General features: G+C 50.9%; 1 protein-coding gene across 1 annotated transcript in view; it reads left to right on the top strand.

Annotated features, from left to right (window-relative positions):
* Window positions 1–604: 604 nt before the first annotated feature.
* DNAJC5 (DnaJ heat shock protein family (Hsp40) member C5) overlaps window positions 605–14499 on the top strand; it is a 28437-nt gene continuing 14542 nt past the window's right edge. Inside the window, exon 1 of the mRNA XM_066587608.1 lies at window positions 605–685. The gene's annotated coding sequence lies outside the window, so the exon portion shown is untranslated. The remainder of the gene's footprint in view (window positions 686–14499) is intronic.

Below are 14499 nucleotides of genomic sequence, written 5' to 3' on the forward strand. Positions count from 1 at the left end.
TCAAAATGTTCCATTTGTACGTCTCCTAAATGGTTAAAGAAAAACACTAAAGTTTCCCCATGTGCTTCCAGAATAAAGTAAACAGACGGGAATGTATATCTCCTCAGGAACGTGTCCGGCGTGTTCGCACATATTTGACATACTACGGTTGAAAATGTGGAAAAAAAAAAAGGTTTCAAAATTTTCCCAATTTTGGAGCTTTTAATAAATATACATAAATTCTGTCTATTTTTACCGCCTGAATGAAGTACAAAATGTGGGGGAAAACCATCAGAATCCCCGGGATGTGCAGAACCTTTACGGAGTTATTCTATGGTAAAGTGACACATGGCAGATGTCCAGCAGGTGGCGCCATCACTAAGGCACAAACAGGCTTGGTCACTGAGGGGTTAAATAAGTTCCTCCTGACGCCCGTGTGAGTGGGGCCCCCTTGTACCCGCAGCCCTCCTGTCCGTTACCTCACGTCCAGGCCGCCCCCGGCTCATCCCGCCGCCCTCACACCTTCCTCCCTCACAGCTTTTCCCGCCCACGGGCTCCTCTCTGCGCGCTCGCGGATTCCCTCACTTCCGGGTGCGCGCATCCTGCGGTCCTACGTGACGTCACAGCCGGGCCCGCGCACGCACCGCCCCCTCTGCGTCTGACTGACGAGACGTGACCGAGCCGAACCGAGCGGCACCGGGGAGAGGTAAGAGAAGAGCGGCTGCAGACGGAGGGGCCGAGTGCTGCGGCTAAAGCCCTGCCGGCTGCCGGGGGATGCGGGAGGATGAGGAGGGGGTGGGGCGGCTAAATATAGGCATCCTTCCTAATCTCCATTGATTTCCATCAGTGTGTCTCCGCGGCCGTGCAGCCATTCATCCCCGTATGGCAGTGTGTGCAGCACCGGGGGGCCTGGGGGCCCCCCTATATGGTGGGATGGCCCTATAGAAGGTGTCACGTGCTCCCCTCTACAGCAGGCGTGATATAATGTATATATGTCTCCATATATCGCCGCGGTCGATACTCTTGGATATCCGCCTCCGAGTCGTTACATTTCGTGTCTCCGGAGTGACGGCTAAAAACACGAATCGACTCCGGAAGTTACTTAGCGGTTTAATATTTTTTTTTAAAAAATGCGTTAAAAGTCGCGCTGCTCGCCTGTTCGCTCCCCCGGCGCCGCCGCCGTCCGCGTAGGTTTGGTTTATGAACAACTACCACCTGACCGCTGAGGCGACCGGGTGCCGCGGCTCTCCTGGCATCAACGCTCGAGTGCTGGGGCCAGGGTGCCAGGAGAACGACATGTGACGCCCGCGGCTTCTGATTGGCCGCAGCTGTTTGTAAGCTAATAGCGGGAGGACCGCGGCAGCCGTATCCTGGGGGGGGGGGGGGTAGTGCGGTTTTTTAATTTTTTTAACACAATTGCTGCCATTTTTAACTATCTTTTTTCCAATATGGGCGCCCCTTTAATTTCAGGTTGTTATATATGAAGACGTGGCGGCTGGCCAACGCAAGGAGTTTAATAAGATGATTACGGTGGTGGGAAAAAACTAAAGTATTAATACTGGCCTTACCGATCCCCGTCTGTTCCCGTGCCGACACTCTGCCAATCTCGTTTCTTCAACGCTTTCCCGGTCCTCCATCAGTCTTTAGGTCTTCCTGCTCCAGTAGAGATGATGTAACACTTTCCCGGTCCTCCATCGGTGTTTGGGTCTTCCTGCTTTAGTAGAGATGATGTAACCCCTTCCCGGTCCCCCACCGGTCTCTGTTCTTCCTGCTTTAGTAGAGATATCATAACCCCTTTCCCCATCCCCCATCGGTCTTTGGTTCTTCCTACTCCGGCAGTGACATGCCAACTCTTTTCTAGTCCCCGACCGGTCTCTGTTCTTCTTGATCCAGTAGACATAGCATAACGCTTTCCTCATCCCCCATCGGTGTTTGGTTCTTCGTGCTTTAGTAGAGATATCATAACCCCTTCCCCATCCCCCATCAGTCTTTGGTTCTTCCTACTCCGGCAGTGACATGTCAAGGCTTTTTCCGGTCCTCCATCGGTGTTTAGGTCTTCCTGCTCCAGTAGAGATGATATAACACTTTCCCGGTCCCCCACCGGGCTCTGTTCTTCCTGCTTTAGTAGAGATATCATAACCCCTTCCCCATCCCCCATCAGTCTTTGGTTCTTCCTACTCCGGCAGTGACATGTCAAGGCTCTCCCGGTTCCCTGCCATTTTCTGTTCCTCCTGTTCGGGGAGTGACATGCCAACACCTTCCCAGCCCCCTGCGGGTCTCTGCTCTTCCTGCTTCAGCATGGCCATCACAGTACCTTCCTGGTCATCCGCTGGTCTCTGTTCTTCCTGTTCGGGGAGTGACATGCCAGCGTTTCCCGGTCCCCTGCTAATCTCTGCTCTTCCTGCTTCAGCATGGACATCACAGTACCTTCCTGGTCATCCGCTGGTCTCTGTTCTTCCTGTTCGGGGAGTGACATGCCAGCGTTTCCCGGTCGGTCCCCTGCTAATCTCTGTTCTTCCTGCTTGCCCTCTGCAGCTAGTCACTGGCTGCAGTGGTGACCGTAGTGGCATCGACACTTAACCGCTACCATAGAAGCAGGTGGGGGTCAAGGAAGCTACTCATATCTTAATATCATGGCAACAGGGACATCTGTCCAAGGGCATCTAATTTAGGCCTCCATCTTCGTAGGTTCCCATTACTCAAACGGAGACCAATAAGGTTTCTGGCATTTCTGCCGGAGAGCCTAGCCGATTATATTATTCTCTCCGGCACAAATGCCGAAACTAATGAAACCCCACTCATCCAGAGACCTCATTGGTCTCCATTTGAGTGATGGAAGCCTACGGTCCCTTCCAGGTTTTCTTCTGGATGCCGTTTTTGGCTACACCTCTCTAGTCCCCCACCCGTCTCTGTTCTTCTTGCTCTGGCAGGGACATGCCAACGCCAGTCTCTGTTTTTCGGACATAGACTGAGCAAGATGTGAACAGATGTAATACCCTCCGGCACAAATGCAGGAAACTAGCGGAACTCCACTCAACCGGGGTCTTATTGGTCTCCTTTTGAGTAATGGAAGCCTATGGTTCGCTCTCGGTTCCCTTCTAGGTGCTGCTTTTGGTGTTGTTTGAGCCAACACTTGTCTGGTCCTCCGCCGGTCTCCGTTATTTCCTGCTCCGGCAGTGACATGCTAAGGCTTTCCTGGTCCTCCGCCGGCAGTGACATGCTAAGGCTTTCCTGGTCCTCCGCCAGTCTATGTTCTTAGCAGTTCAGGTCGAACTCTGGGACGGAGACTGAAGCGAGATATGAACAGGCGTAATATCCATCTCTCCCATATCAATCAATCGTTGGATCTATGTAATCTCATAATCTATGTACGAGGAGCAGATATGTAGACACACAATTTGCTAATCTCTAATTCTTCTGTCACCTCAGGGAACCATCTGTCCCCTCTGTCTCCTGCAGTCTGTCCTGCGTTGTATGTTGATGACACGTATGGAGTTACACTATTGAGGTTAATGCCGTGCACTTGTGTATTGACTATATAAAGTGCGAGCTATCCTGTAAAGGAGCCCCGTAGGGTCTGTGCACCCTGCCGCAAAATTTTGGCAAAATTTTCTCCAACTGAAAATCAATTCCTGCCACATGTATGAATGGGGGGGGGGGGATTCTGCAGGAGGTGGAAGTAATTCTGCAAACCCCGTCTAGGTGATCGGGACTGTCGCAGGAATTCCCACCGCAAATCCTCCATATGTAAGCTTATTCTTGCACAACTCCATTTTATATTTTTATCCCACCGATGAGTGATAACCGACTCCCAACCTTCTCAGTTATGCATGGACCGGTAATTTTCACCAATGATGAGCTTTTATCACTCGTGGTTTGGTCATTTGCATCGGGTAATTGGTATTAGGGACGCTTGGAATTGCTTGAATCGTAACGATAATTACCTGTAGACTGGCATTAAGAACCAACCAAAGTGGCGACAATTACAGTCCGTAGATAATGTCGTAATGGTCCATAGAACGAGGGGGAGATTGCTGCATTGTGGAGTTAGAGGTTATCAGCGGCGCGTTATACGGTATATACAGGCAATAAGATGCAGCGGGAGAGAAGTCGCACCCCGGTCCGGGTTAACGAGAAGAAACCCTTTGTTTTAATTGGTCTCTTGGGTTTTGTTTTACACGGGATAATGATGGTTCCTGTGCTTTCACATAGGTGCGATAATCTTTGACTGTATAGAGGTGGAGCGGGCCGGAGATGGCTTTCACATAGGTGCGATAATCTTCGAGTGTATGGAGGCGGAGCGGGCCGGAGATGGCTTTCACATAGGTGCGATAATCTTTGAGTGTATGGAGGCGGAGCGGGCCGGAGATGGCTTTCACATAGGTGCGATAATCTTTGAGTGTATGGAGGCGGAGCGGGCCGGAGATGGCTTTCACATAGGTGCGATAATCTTTTAGTGTATGGAGGCGGAGCGGGCCGGAGATGGCTTTCACATAGGTGCGATAATCTTTGACTGTATAGAGGTGGAGCGGGCCGGAGATGGCTTTCACATAGGTGCGATAATCTTCGAGTGTATGGAGGCGGAGCGGGCCGGAGATGGCTTTCACATAGGTGCGATAATCTTTTAGTGTATGGAGGCGGAGCGGGCCGGAGATGGCTTTCACATAGGTGCGATAATCTTTGACTGTATAGAGGTGGAGCGGGCCGGAGATGGCTTTCACATAGGTGCGATAATCTTTGAGTGTATGGAGGCGGAGCGGGCCGGAGATGGCTTTCACATAGGTGCGATAATCTTTTAGTGTATGGAGGCGGAGCGGGCCGGAGATGGCTTTCACATAGGTGCGATAATCTTTGACTGTATAGAGGTGGAGCGGGCCGGAGATGGCTTTCACATAGGTGCGATAATCTTTGAGTGTATGGAGGCGGAGCGGGCCGGAGATGGCTTTCACATAGGTGCGATAATCTTTGAGTGTATGGAGGCGGAGCGGGCCGGAGATGGCTTTCACATAGGTGCGATAATCTTTTAGTGTATGGGGGCGGAGCGGGCCGGAGATGGCTTTCACATAGGTGCGATAATCTTTGAGTGTATGGAGGCGGAGCGGGCCGGAGATGGCTTTCACATAGGTGCGATAATCTTTTAGTGTATGGAGGCGGAGCGGGCCGGAGATGGCTTTCACATAGGTGCGATAATCTTTGACTGTATAGAGGTGGAGCGGGCCGGAGATGGCTTTCACATAGGTGCGATAATCTTTGAGTGTATGGAGGCGGAGCGGGCCGGAGATGGCTTTCACATAGGTGCGATAATCTTTTAGTGTATGGAGGCGGAGCGGGCCGGAGATGGCTTTCACATAGGTGCGATAATCTTTGACTGTATAGAGGTGGAGCGGGCCGGAGATGGCTTTCACATAGGTGCGATAATCTTTGAGTGTATGGAGGCGGAGCGGGCCGGAGATGGCTTTCACATAGGTGCGATAATCTTTTAGTGTATGGGGGCGGAGCGGGCCGGAGATGGCTTTCACATAGGTGCGATAATCTTTGAGTGTATGGAGGCGGAGCGGGCCGGAGATGGCTTTCACATAGGTGCGATAATCTTCCAGTGTATGGGGGCGGAGCGGGCCGGAGATGGCTTTCACATAGGTGCGATAATCTTTGAGTGTATGGAGGCGGAGCGGGCCGGAGATGGCTTTCACATAGGTGCGATAATCTTTGAGTGTATGGAGCGGAGCGGGACGGAAATGGCTTTCACGTAGGTGCGGTAATCTTTGAGTGTATGGAGCGGAGCGGGCCGGAGATGGCTTTCACATAGGTGCGATAATCTTTGAGTGTATAGAGGCGGAGCGGGCCGGAGATGGCTTTCACATAGGTGCGATAATCTTTGAGTGTATGGAGCGGAGCGGGCCGGAGATGGCTTTCACATAGGTGCGATAATCTTTGAGTGTGTGGAGGTGGAGCGGGCCGGAGATGGCTTTCACATAGGTGCGATAATCTTTGACTGTATGGAGGCGGAGCGGGCCGGAGATGGCTTTCACATAGGTACGATAATTTGAGTGTATGGAGGCGGAGCGGGCCGGAGATGGCTTTCACATAGGTGCGATAATCTTTGACTGTATGGAGGCGGAGCGGGCCGGAGATGGCTTTCACATAGGTGCGATAATCTTTGACTGTATGGAGGCGGAGCGGGCCGGAGATGGCTTTCACATAGGTGCGATAATCTTTGACTGTATGGAGGCGGAGCGGGCCGGAGATGGCTTTCACATAGGTGCGATAATCTTTGACTGTATGGAGGCGGAGCGGGCCGGAGATGGCTTTCACATAGGTGCGATAATCTTCGAGTGTATGGAGGCGGAGCGGGCCAGAGATGGCTTTCACATAGGTGCGATAATCTTTGAGTGTATGGAGGCGGAGATGGCTTGCGGTAGTCCGCCTCCATTCACAGTAAACAGGACGTTGTTCATAGATGAATGACTGCCTTTTTAGATCGGCCGACCGTCATTTGATTTTTCTGCATGCCTAAACTGAAAGGCAAACAAATCATCGTTCGTAGTTTAGGCGCTGACCGTGTTTACACTGACCGATTATTCAGTTTCGCACAATCCAGCAATAAACTGAACGCGAATCGTTCCACGTGAAAAGGCCCTCTGATGCATGGATGATGGATGTGACCAAAGTTCTACTAGACTTGGGCCACACGGTGACTTTTGGCCATGGTGGGTTGTGCGACCACAAATTATTGGTAGCCCTGTGGCCCCGCACTCACATTGAAGTGAAGAGGGTCACAGTGTGAGCTGCAGATTACGGAGACCGCAGGTCAGAACAAAGTCCAACCTCTGTGAATTTTTTGAGACCTTCAAGTCGCAATACAACCGCGTTCTACTCAATATGAGCGCTACACAGCGGGGGTTTTGGTCACACAGTTTCTATCAAGGCTAAAAGTTGCTGCGTGGCCCTGGCCTTCAAGAATACCTGCACCTTCAGTTTGCAGCGCTCCTGCTCCATAGGCCGTTTTCGGCTCCTTCCGGCATATGAAGATGGCCCCATATAGCGCTTGTTCTATGAAGCCGTCTTCATCTGCCAGGAGGAGCCGAAAATGACCGACGAAGCCAGAGTGCTGCAAACTGAAAGTGCAGGTACTCTTTGAGGCCAGTTTTTCTGGGACTTTTACTATTGATGACCCATCGTCGGGAAAGGTTAGCAAGAGTTGATCGGCGGGGGTCTGCCTTTCGGGATTCCTGCCAATCACCTGATTTTTCAGCACTGCTATCACTACAGCCTGCGCTGGAAGCAGATAGTGCTGTCAGTATTGCGGTGGCCCAGTTTGGTACTGCAGGCACAGCTCCCATTGAATCTGAGCGTAGATCATCAATAGTAGAAGTCCTGGAATACCCCTTTTAATCTAGCACCCTTGGGACTCTCAATCTGGCTTCCTGAAGTTCTGCAATGGATGTCATGCATATATTTTCTCATCAGTGATGGGATGTGGATTCTGTGTGGCAGGATGGGGGCACGGTTCTCCACTTGTAACTGGCCAAAAGGACATCATGGCATTATCCACTTAATTGGGGCCCCTATTTAGCAGCAGGTATGTTGATAACATTGGATGACTTGTTGGGACCTTCTGATGGGATTATAGGGGAAATGAGTCCTTGCTCAAACAATCAATGGGCCTACGGTGTAACCCTCGGAACGCTGAGTCCTTTGGAGTTCTAGATAACACAATATATGCTAATAGGGTATGTAAAAGGGGTTGTCTAAACCCCGCCTTTTAAAGGGACTCTAACACTACAGTCTATATTTCATTCCATTTGCTGTAAAGTTGAAGACAGTCTGTTGTCCCCAGTTATCAGACCTATCGATTTGGGAAGAGCCTACTTTATGTTAACATCTCCGGAAACATTTGCATCGGTGAGTGAGTTATTATCTTGCTAAAAAGCTGTTTAAAGGGGTTGTCTGGATATATATTTTTTATTTTTTCAAAACTCTGTTCCTCATGTCACAACATAACAAGCAGACGTATACTTGCCTCTCCTGGTTCTTCGTTGTGTCCAGCTCTGGGTCTTTACCCATGACCTATTGCTTACAAGCTGTAGCATCCCGTTTACAGGACATGACAGGCTACTGCAGCAGCCAATGACAGAGCTCCATGCTCGATCCCTGAGCTCTGTCATTGGCTGCAACGCCTCGTACACAGGCTGACTGCAGCCTGTAAACAAACATTGGGCGCGGAGGACTGAAGATACAGGGACCTGGGAGGGGTGAGTATATGCCTGTTTGTTATGTTGCAAGGAGAACAGGATGTTGAAAAAGAAAGAAACCTCTCCGACATCCCCTTTAAGCTATAGGGGCCCTTAAATATCTTGCAGTTAGTATATAATATATAGTAGTGTCATGTTTTTGAGTTGCGAAAGTTAAAGTTGGATGGGTTCTTTGCTTTGGATCTGATTTCTGTTTTGTCTGCGAAGGGTTTTGGTTTCGTTTCGACTGTTTGCGGTTCCCGGTTTCAGTCATGATGCCACTTGACTGCTTCTGCTTTCATTTTTGTTGTCTTCGAGGCGCAAACTTCCGTCTGTAAGGCTTTATTATCAGGGGCGAGTACAGTGTAGGTTCATGGAAATCTGAACTACATCGCGCACAATGTTTCTGTAATTGTGATGAGTTTCTGCATTAAAGATGCTTCATTGTACATGTTGTTCCACTCCCGCATGATATCAAGCGGGAGTGGAGTAACACGGCTGCGAGATCAGACTACACAGAGGTTTTGTAGTCTGTAACCATGGAGACACAGCTCTGCATAGGAGCTGCATACCTAATTTTTTTTTTAAATCTAGGCCAGTTACTTCATTTATTTTACATGCATTAATATGGCCATACACATTAGATGAATGTTGACTAAACCGGCCGGGACTTGCTGTCCATCTACTACATACAGAGGTGTCCTGACTTTGCCGTGATCGGCATGTTGGGTTTTCCCAACCTTCGTGCTCCATGCCTATAAGTTGCCGCCAGCAGTGTCTCTCAGCGCCGTGCTCCACTTTGCCTATTGCGGTCACATATATACGTAATATATACGTATATATAATCCTCCGACTGCAGTCTGCATGCGTCTGGTCTCCTCACTAGGAAGTGCTTACTTGTGTATTTTGCACCCATGTAAGTGTCGCAGTTGGCGAGATTCACATTTTAGCAATGTGGGGGGAGGGGTTCTGCAGAGGATTTAATTAAATGTATCTCCTACTGTTTTGTAATAAGGAATTGTTATCGGATCCTCCAGACATCCCGCACGGAGCTCAACGTGTCCTAAGCCGTGGGCTGAAGACCGCATGTAGTACGGGAAGATCCATTCCCCGACGCGGCTTATATGCGTGGCTTAGGGCCCTCATATACTGAACGATAACCGTAAATGCGGCCAGCGACTGATCAACGAATGATAATTGGTCATTGAATATAGGCAGGCGTGAAAACAGACCGGCAATTGGACCGTGTAAATAGGCAGCCTGTGGGCGGATGTAGTGATCTCCGGGGTACTCTGGTTCTATTCACTAAGCGGTCAGCGCTACTGTTTAACATCACAGGAGCAATGCTTCTGCACCCGTGTAAAGGGGCCCTTATTGGAGATTGGTCACTTTACAGGAAGTGACATCATAGAGATGCAGAGTGACTTCCTGTGAGTTTGATGATGTCATCTGGACCCAGTTTTGGAGATGTGTTTTGTATACTCCTCAGTGAATCACTGTATACTCCGGAGTACACCGATCTGAATTATTGATCCTCTGGCCTGTGCCTCGGGTGACCTGGTATGGGATGGCGTCTTGCTGTAGGGATGTATTGTCCTATTACGTATTGAACCAACGGTGATCCAATTGGCTAAATCCTCCTGTTAGCCCCCGTACACATTAGGGAAAAGACGTCCCAACCTGACAATTTTGGTGGGACCAGCCTATGATCATATATGTATGGGGCCTCCAGACTCTCCTAACAGATGATGTTGTGGGAAAGGATTGAGCATGTTGAATGTCAACGCCCGATCCTTTTGCTCTTCCTGCCACCAAAGGTATCTAGTGGCAGCTTGGGCTCGTTGCCCATGGAAAACTCATAAAAGCTCGGCTGACCCGAGCGTCCACCTCTGCGGAAGTTGGGAGAGTTAACCCTTTGCAATCCAATTTTGGATTCAGGGTTACCTAGGGGGTCTTCTCTTTCTGCCATTTTACGATAGTGCCATCTGCTGGCTATAGCCAGTACTGCGGTATGTGACATGCTGGAGAGGCCCCCAACAACAGAGCAGCCAGTAATATACAGTAAGATTACCCTGCCGGACGTCTTCCAACATCAGAGCTGTACAGCCTTCAATCAGAATGTCTTCAGACGTCAGACAGTGGATTGGAAAGGGTTAATTATCTGGCTGACCGCTATTGTTCCTCAGCAAATAAGCCGCCGACAGAGCTGTTTGCCCGCAGCTTACCTCCATCAACACAAACGCCCCGCCGAACTTTAACCTGAGCAAGAATCACAAGTAGTCATTATCTCCATTATATTAATACATAGTGGGGCTCCTTTGGCCCTAATGACATTGGATATTCTCTTTGGCATACTCTCTACTAACGTCTGATATACTTCAGCTGGTATTTCCCTCCATTCATCCTGCCAACTTCTGGCAAGTTCTGTCAAAGAATATGGGCGCTGCTTATATTTCCTGACCCAACGTTCCAGTTCTTCCGAAAGATGGTCAATAGGTTCAGGTTGGGACTCTGCAGGCCGGTCCAATGGTGGAGCATCCATGTCCTCAAACCAATGTAAAACAGAGTTGGATTTGTTATGAGGCTCGTTGTCTGGTTGGAAGTATGGCCGACCATTCCCAGAGTATTACCACATTGCCGGCAGCACATTATTGTCAGGACGGTCAGGGTCCACCTCCGTGTTCCTGGTTCTTTTCACTACAACCACAAGACCGAGACCATATAAAACATCGCCAGACCGTAACAAATCCTCCATTGTACATAACTTTTGGCAAACACAGTCAGGTAAAGGGCGTTCCCCAGCGTCCTCCACACCCAGGTACGGCCATCTGATTATGGAGGAGCGTGATTCATCACTCCGTAGAGCGTTCTTCCATAGCTCAGCTCTCCAATGACTATGCTCTTTGCACCATTGTTGATGCGCCGATGCATTGCGCTTCGTGATGGACGGCTTGTGTGCAGCGGCACAACCGGTATATACAATGGCGTGCCGTATCCGTCACAAGTTATGGCGGACACCTCCGAGGGTCGGCATCTTATGTGGTGCGGTTTAGGACACGTGTCTCTAATGTTACTTGCATGAAATAATAGGAGGACACCGAGAAAAGGCCAAACGGTGACGTAAATCTGAGATTATCATCAGTAAGCAGCGCCGCAGCTGCCGGTTGTGGGGCCTCATGGAAACCTGAGGTGGTAAAATGATTATTTGCTAAGTAGATTGAGTCAGCCCCGCCGAGGTGCCAGTGACTCATGGAGCGGTAGAATTATTCCCCGTGCCGTAATCTGACATATAGATATATATTCTTGAAGCAGAATTCAGTTCCTCGGAGCGATGGATGTGAAGATCGGCTGCGGAATGTAAACCTGCTGGAAAATTTGTAATCTTGTTTTTCTCGTTTCTCTGTTTGGACGCCATTGGGGAAGCCGATCGGTTAGTTTTACGGTCACACCTGCGTCTCTGCTGTCTGTGCTGATCTTGTATGTGTGCGTCATCCATTAAAGGGGTATTCCCATCTGGCTTCTCATGGCCAAGATTGGAGAACTATTGCCTGCCGCTCTGTTCCAGCTACCTGTCAGTCGAGCGATCTGCCGCCGCGCTGTTCCTGTAGCTCCCATTCACTTCAATGAGAACTACATAAACAGCACTGCGCTAAATGCTGAGCTCCCCCCGTAGCCTCCAGCCTGGTGCCCAGTAGCCAAAGTGGCCATATCCCATCTTTGCTATGAAAAGCAGATATGGGAATACCCCTTTAACTACTTCTAAACCTTCACTTTATACAGTATATCTTGCTGCTGTTTTCAATGTATAGATCTGCCTGCCCCTCTGCCACCTGCAGCCCTCTGTATAGGCCTGCCTGCCCTTTTCTTATAGGCCTGCCTACCTTTTTTTCTTATAGGCCTGCCTGCCCCTCTGCCACCTGCTGTCCTCTGTATAGGCCTGCCTGCCCTTTTCTTATAGGCCTGCCTGCCCCTCTGCCACCTGCTGCCCTCTGTATAGGCCTGCCTGCCCCTATGCCACCTGCTGCGCTCTGTATAGGCCTGCCTGCCCCTCTGCCACCTGCTGCCCTCTGTATGGACCTTTGCACCTCTCTGCCCCCTGTGCTGCGCATAGACCTGTGTGCCTCTCTGCCACCTGTGCTGCGCATAGACCTGTGTGCGTCTCTGCCACCTGTTCTCCGTGTGGACTTGTGCGCCTCTCTGCCCCCTGTGCTCCGCATAGACCTGGGCGCCTCTCTGCCCCCTGTGCTCCGCATAGACCTGGGCGCCTCTCTGCCCCCTGTGCTCCGCATAGACCTGGGCGCCTCTCTGCCCCCTGTGCTCCGCATAGACCTGGGCGCCTCTCTGCCCCCTGTGCTCCGCATAGACCTGGGCGCCTCTCTGCCCCCTGTGCTCCGCATAGACCTGGGCGCCTCTCTGCCCCCTGTGCTCCGCATAGACCTGGGCGCCTCTCTGCCCCCTGTGCTCCGCATAGACCTGGGCGCCTCTCTGCCCCCTGTGCTCCGCATAGACCTGGGCGCCTCTCTGCCCCCTGTGCTCCGCATAGACCTGGGCGCCTCTCTGCCCCCTGTGCTCCGCATAGACCTGGGCGCCTCTCTGCCCCCTGTGCTCCGCATAGACCTGGGCGCCTCTCTGCCCCCTGTGCTCCGCATAGACCTGGGCGCCTCTCTGCCCCCTGTGCTCCGCATAGACCTGGGCGCCTCTCTGCCCCCTGTGCTCCGCATAGACCTGGGCGCCTCTCTGCCCCCTGTGCTCCGCATAGACCTGGGCGCCTCTCTGCCCCCTGTGCTCCGCATAGACCTGGGCGCCTCTCTGCCCCCTGTGCTCCGCATAGACCTGGGCGCCTCTCTGCCCCCTGTGCTCCGCATAGACCTGGGCGCCTCTCTGCCCCCTGTGCTCCGCATAGACCTGGGCGCCTCTCTGCCCCCTGTGCTCCGCATAGACCTGGGCGCCTCTCTGCCCCCTGTGCTCCGCATAGACCTGGGCGCCTCTCTGCCCCCTGTGCTCCGCATAGACTTGTGTGCCTCTCTACCGGCTGCTGTGCCCTCTTTATAGACCTCCAATCCCACGCCCATCTAGCCTTGGCCCCTCTTCTGGGTGGCACACATTGCTGCTGCGCCACGTCTTTTAACAATCTTCTGTCTGACCAAAAGCTGGGAAAAGAGAAGTTTACATTATTAACACTTTCAGTTCTACCACATGACTTCCATACGGCCGTCCGCCCAACTCCTTTCACAAACATTCTTGCTGATCCGTCATCTCTGTGTTAACCCCTTCCTTCCCTGGGCAACAGCGTGACAAATGGGACTTGTACCATTCCATCTTCCAGCCACTGACAGAGCCCTTCACTGAGGCATAGCTCTTGGGTGACGTCTATCCAGCTCGGCGCTCGCTTTTGCCACTCCATCCCTTCGGGCAATGTGGCTTCACAGACAGATATTGGCAGGCGGTAGATTCATCCCATGTTCATGCCAACAGCTGGCTCTGCTGCGTAATAAAAACTAGTGAACTGCAAACCTGTTCTGTATTATGTCTACAGGATTTTAATAGAAGGCTGAAAATGTTGATCCCCTCTTAATTTGGTTTAGTCATCAGTTTCCTGAGCCAGCTATAATGATACAGCATGTAGAAGGCATTTGGGGTTCGCTCATACATTCAGTTTTTGACATGGATTTCGGCACAGGTTTTGTGCTGAAATAAGCGTTAAAACCTACCTGAGGTTTCAGAATAAGTTGTCATGTGTGTAATTGAGGAATAACACTATATCTGGCCTTTATATGACTTGTATGCGGAATTCCTCATCAGTTTTCCCCCTGCATAATCCATCTGTAATTATCAGTTTTCCCTGAGCTGGAGGGTGTAGACTGCTGCTTTGATGCCTCCATACACTGCACACATAGGAGAGCAGGATCTCTTCTCTATCTCTGAGCTGGTGGGTGTAGACTGCTGCTATGATGCCTCCATACACTGCACACATAGGAGAGCAGGATATCTTCTTCTCTCTCTGAGCTGGTGGGTGTAGCCTTCTACTATAATGTCTCTATACAATGCACATAGGAGAGCAGGATCTCTTCTCTAGATCTGTAAGCTGGTGGGTGTAGCCTGCTACTATGTCTCTCTATACAGTGCACAGATGGAGAAGAGATCCTGCTCTCCTATCTGTAAGCTGGTGGGTGTAGCTTGCTGCTATAATGTGTCTATACAGTGCACAAATAGGAGAGCAGGATCTCTTCTCTAACTGTAAGGCGGTGGGTGTCGCTTGCTACTATAATTTCTCTATACAGTGCACAGA

This window comes from Eleutherodactylus coqui, chromosome 13, assembly GCF_035609145.1.
Source record: "Eleutherodactylus coqui strain aEleCoq1 chromosome 13, aEleCoq1.hap1, whole genome shotgun sequence".
In the NCBI taxonomy this organism is placed as follows: Eukaryota; Metazoa; Chordata; class Amphibia; order Anura; family Eleutherodactylidae; genus Eleutherodactylus; species Eleutherodactylus coqui.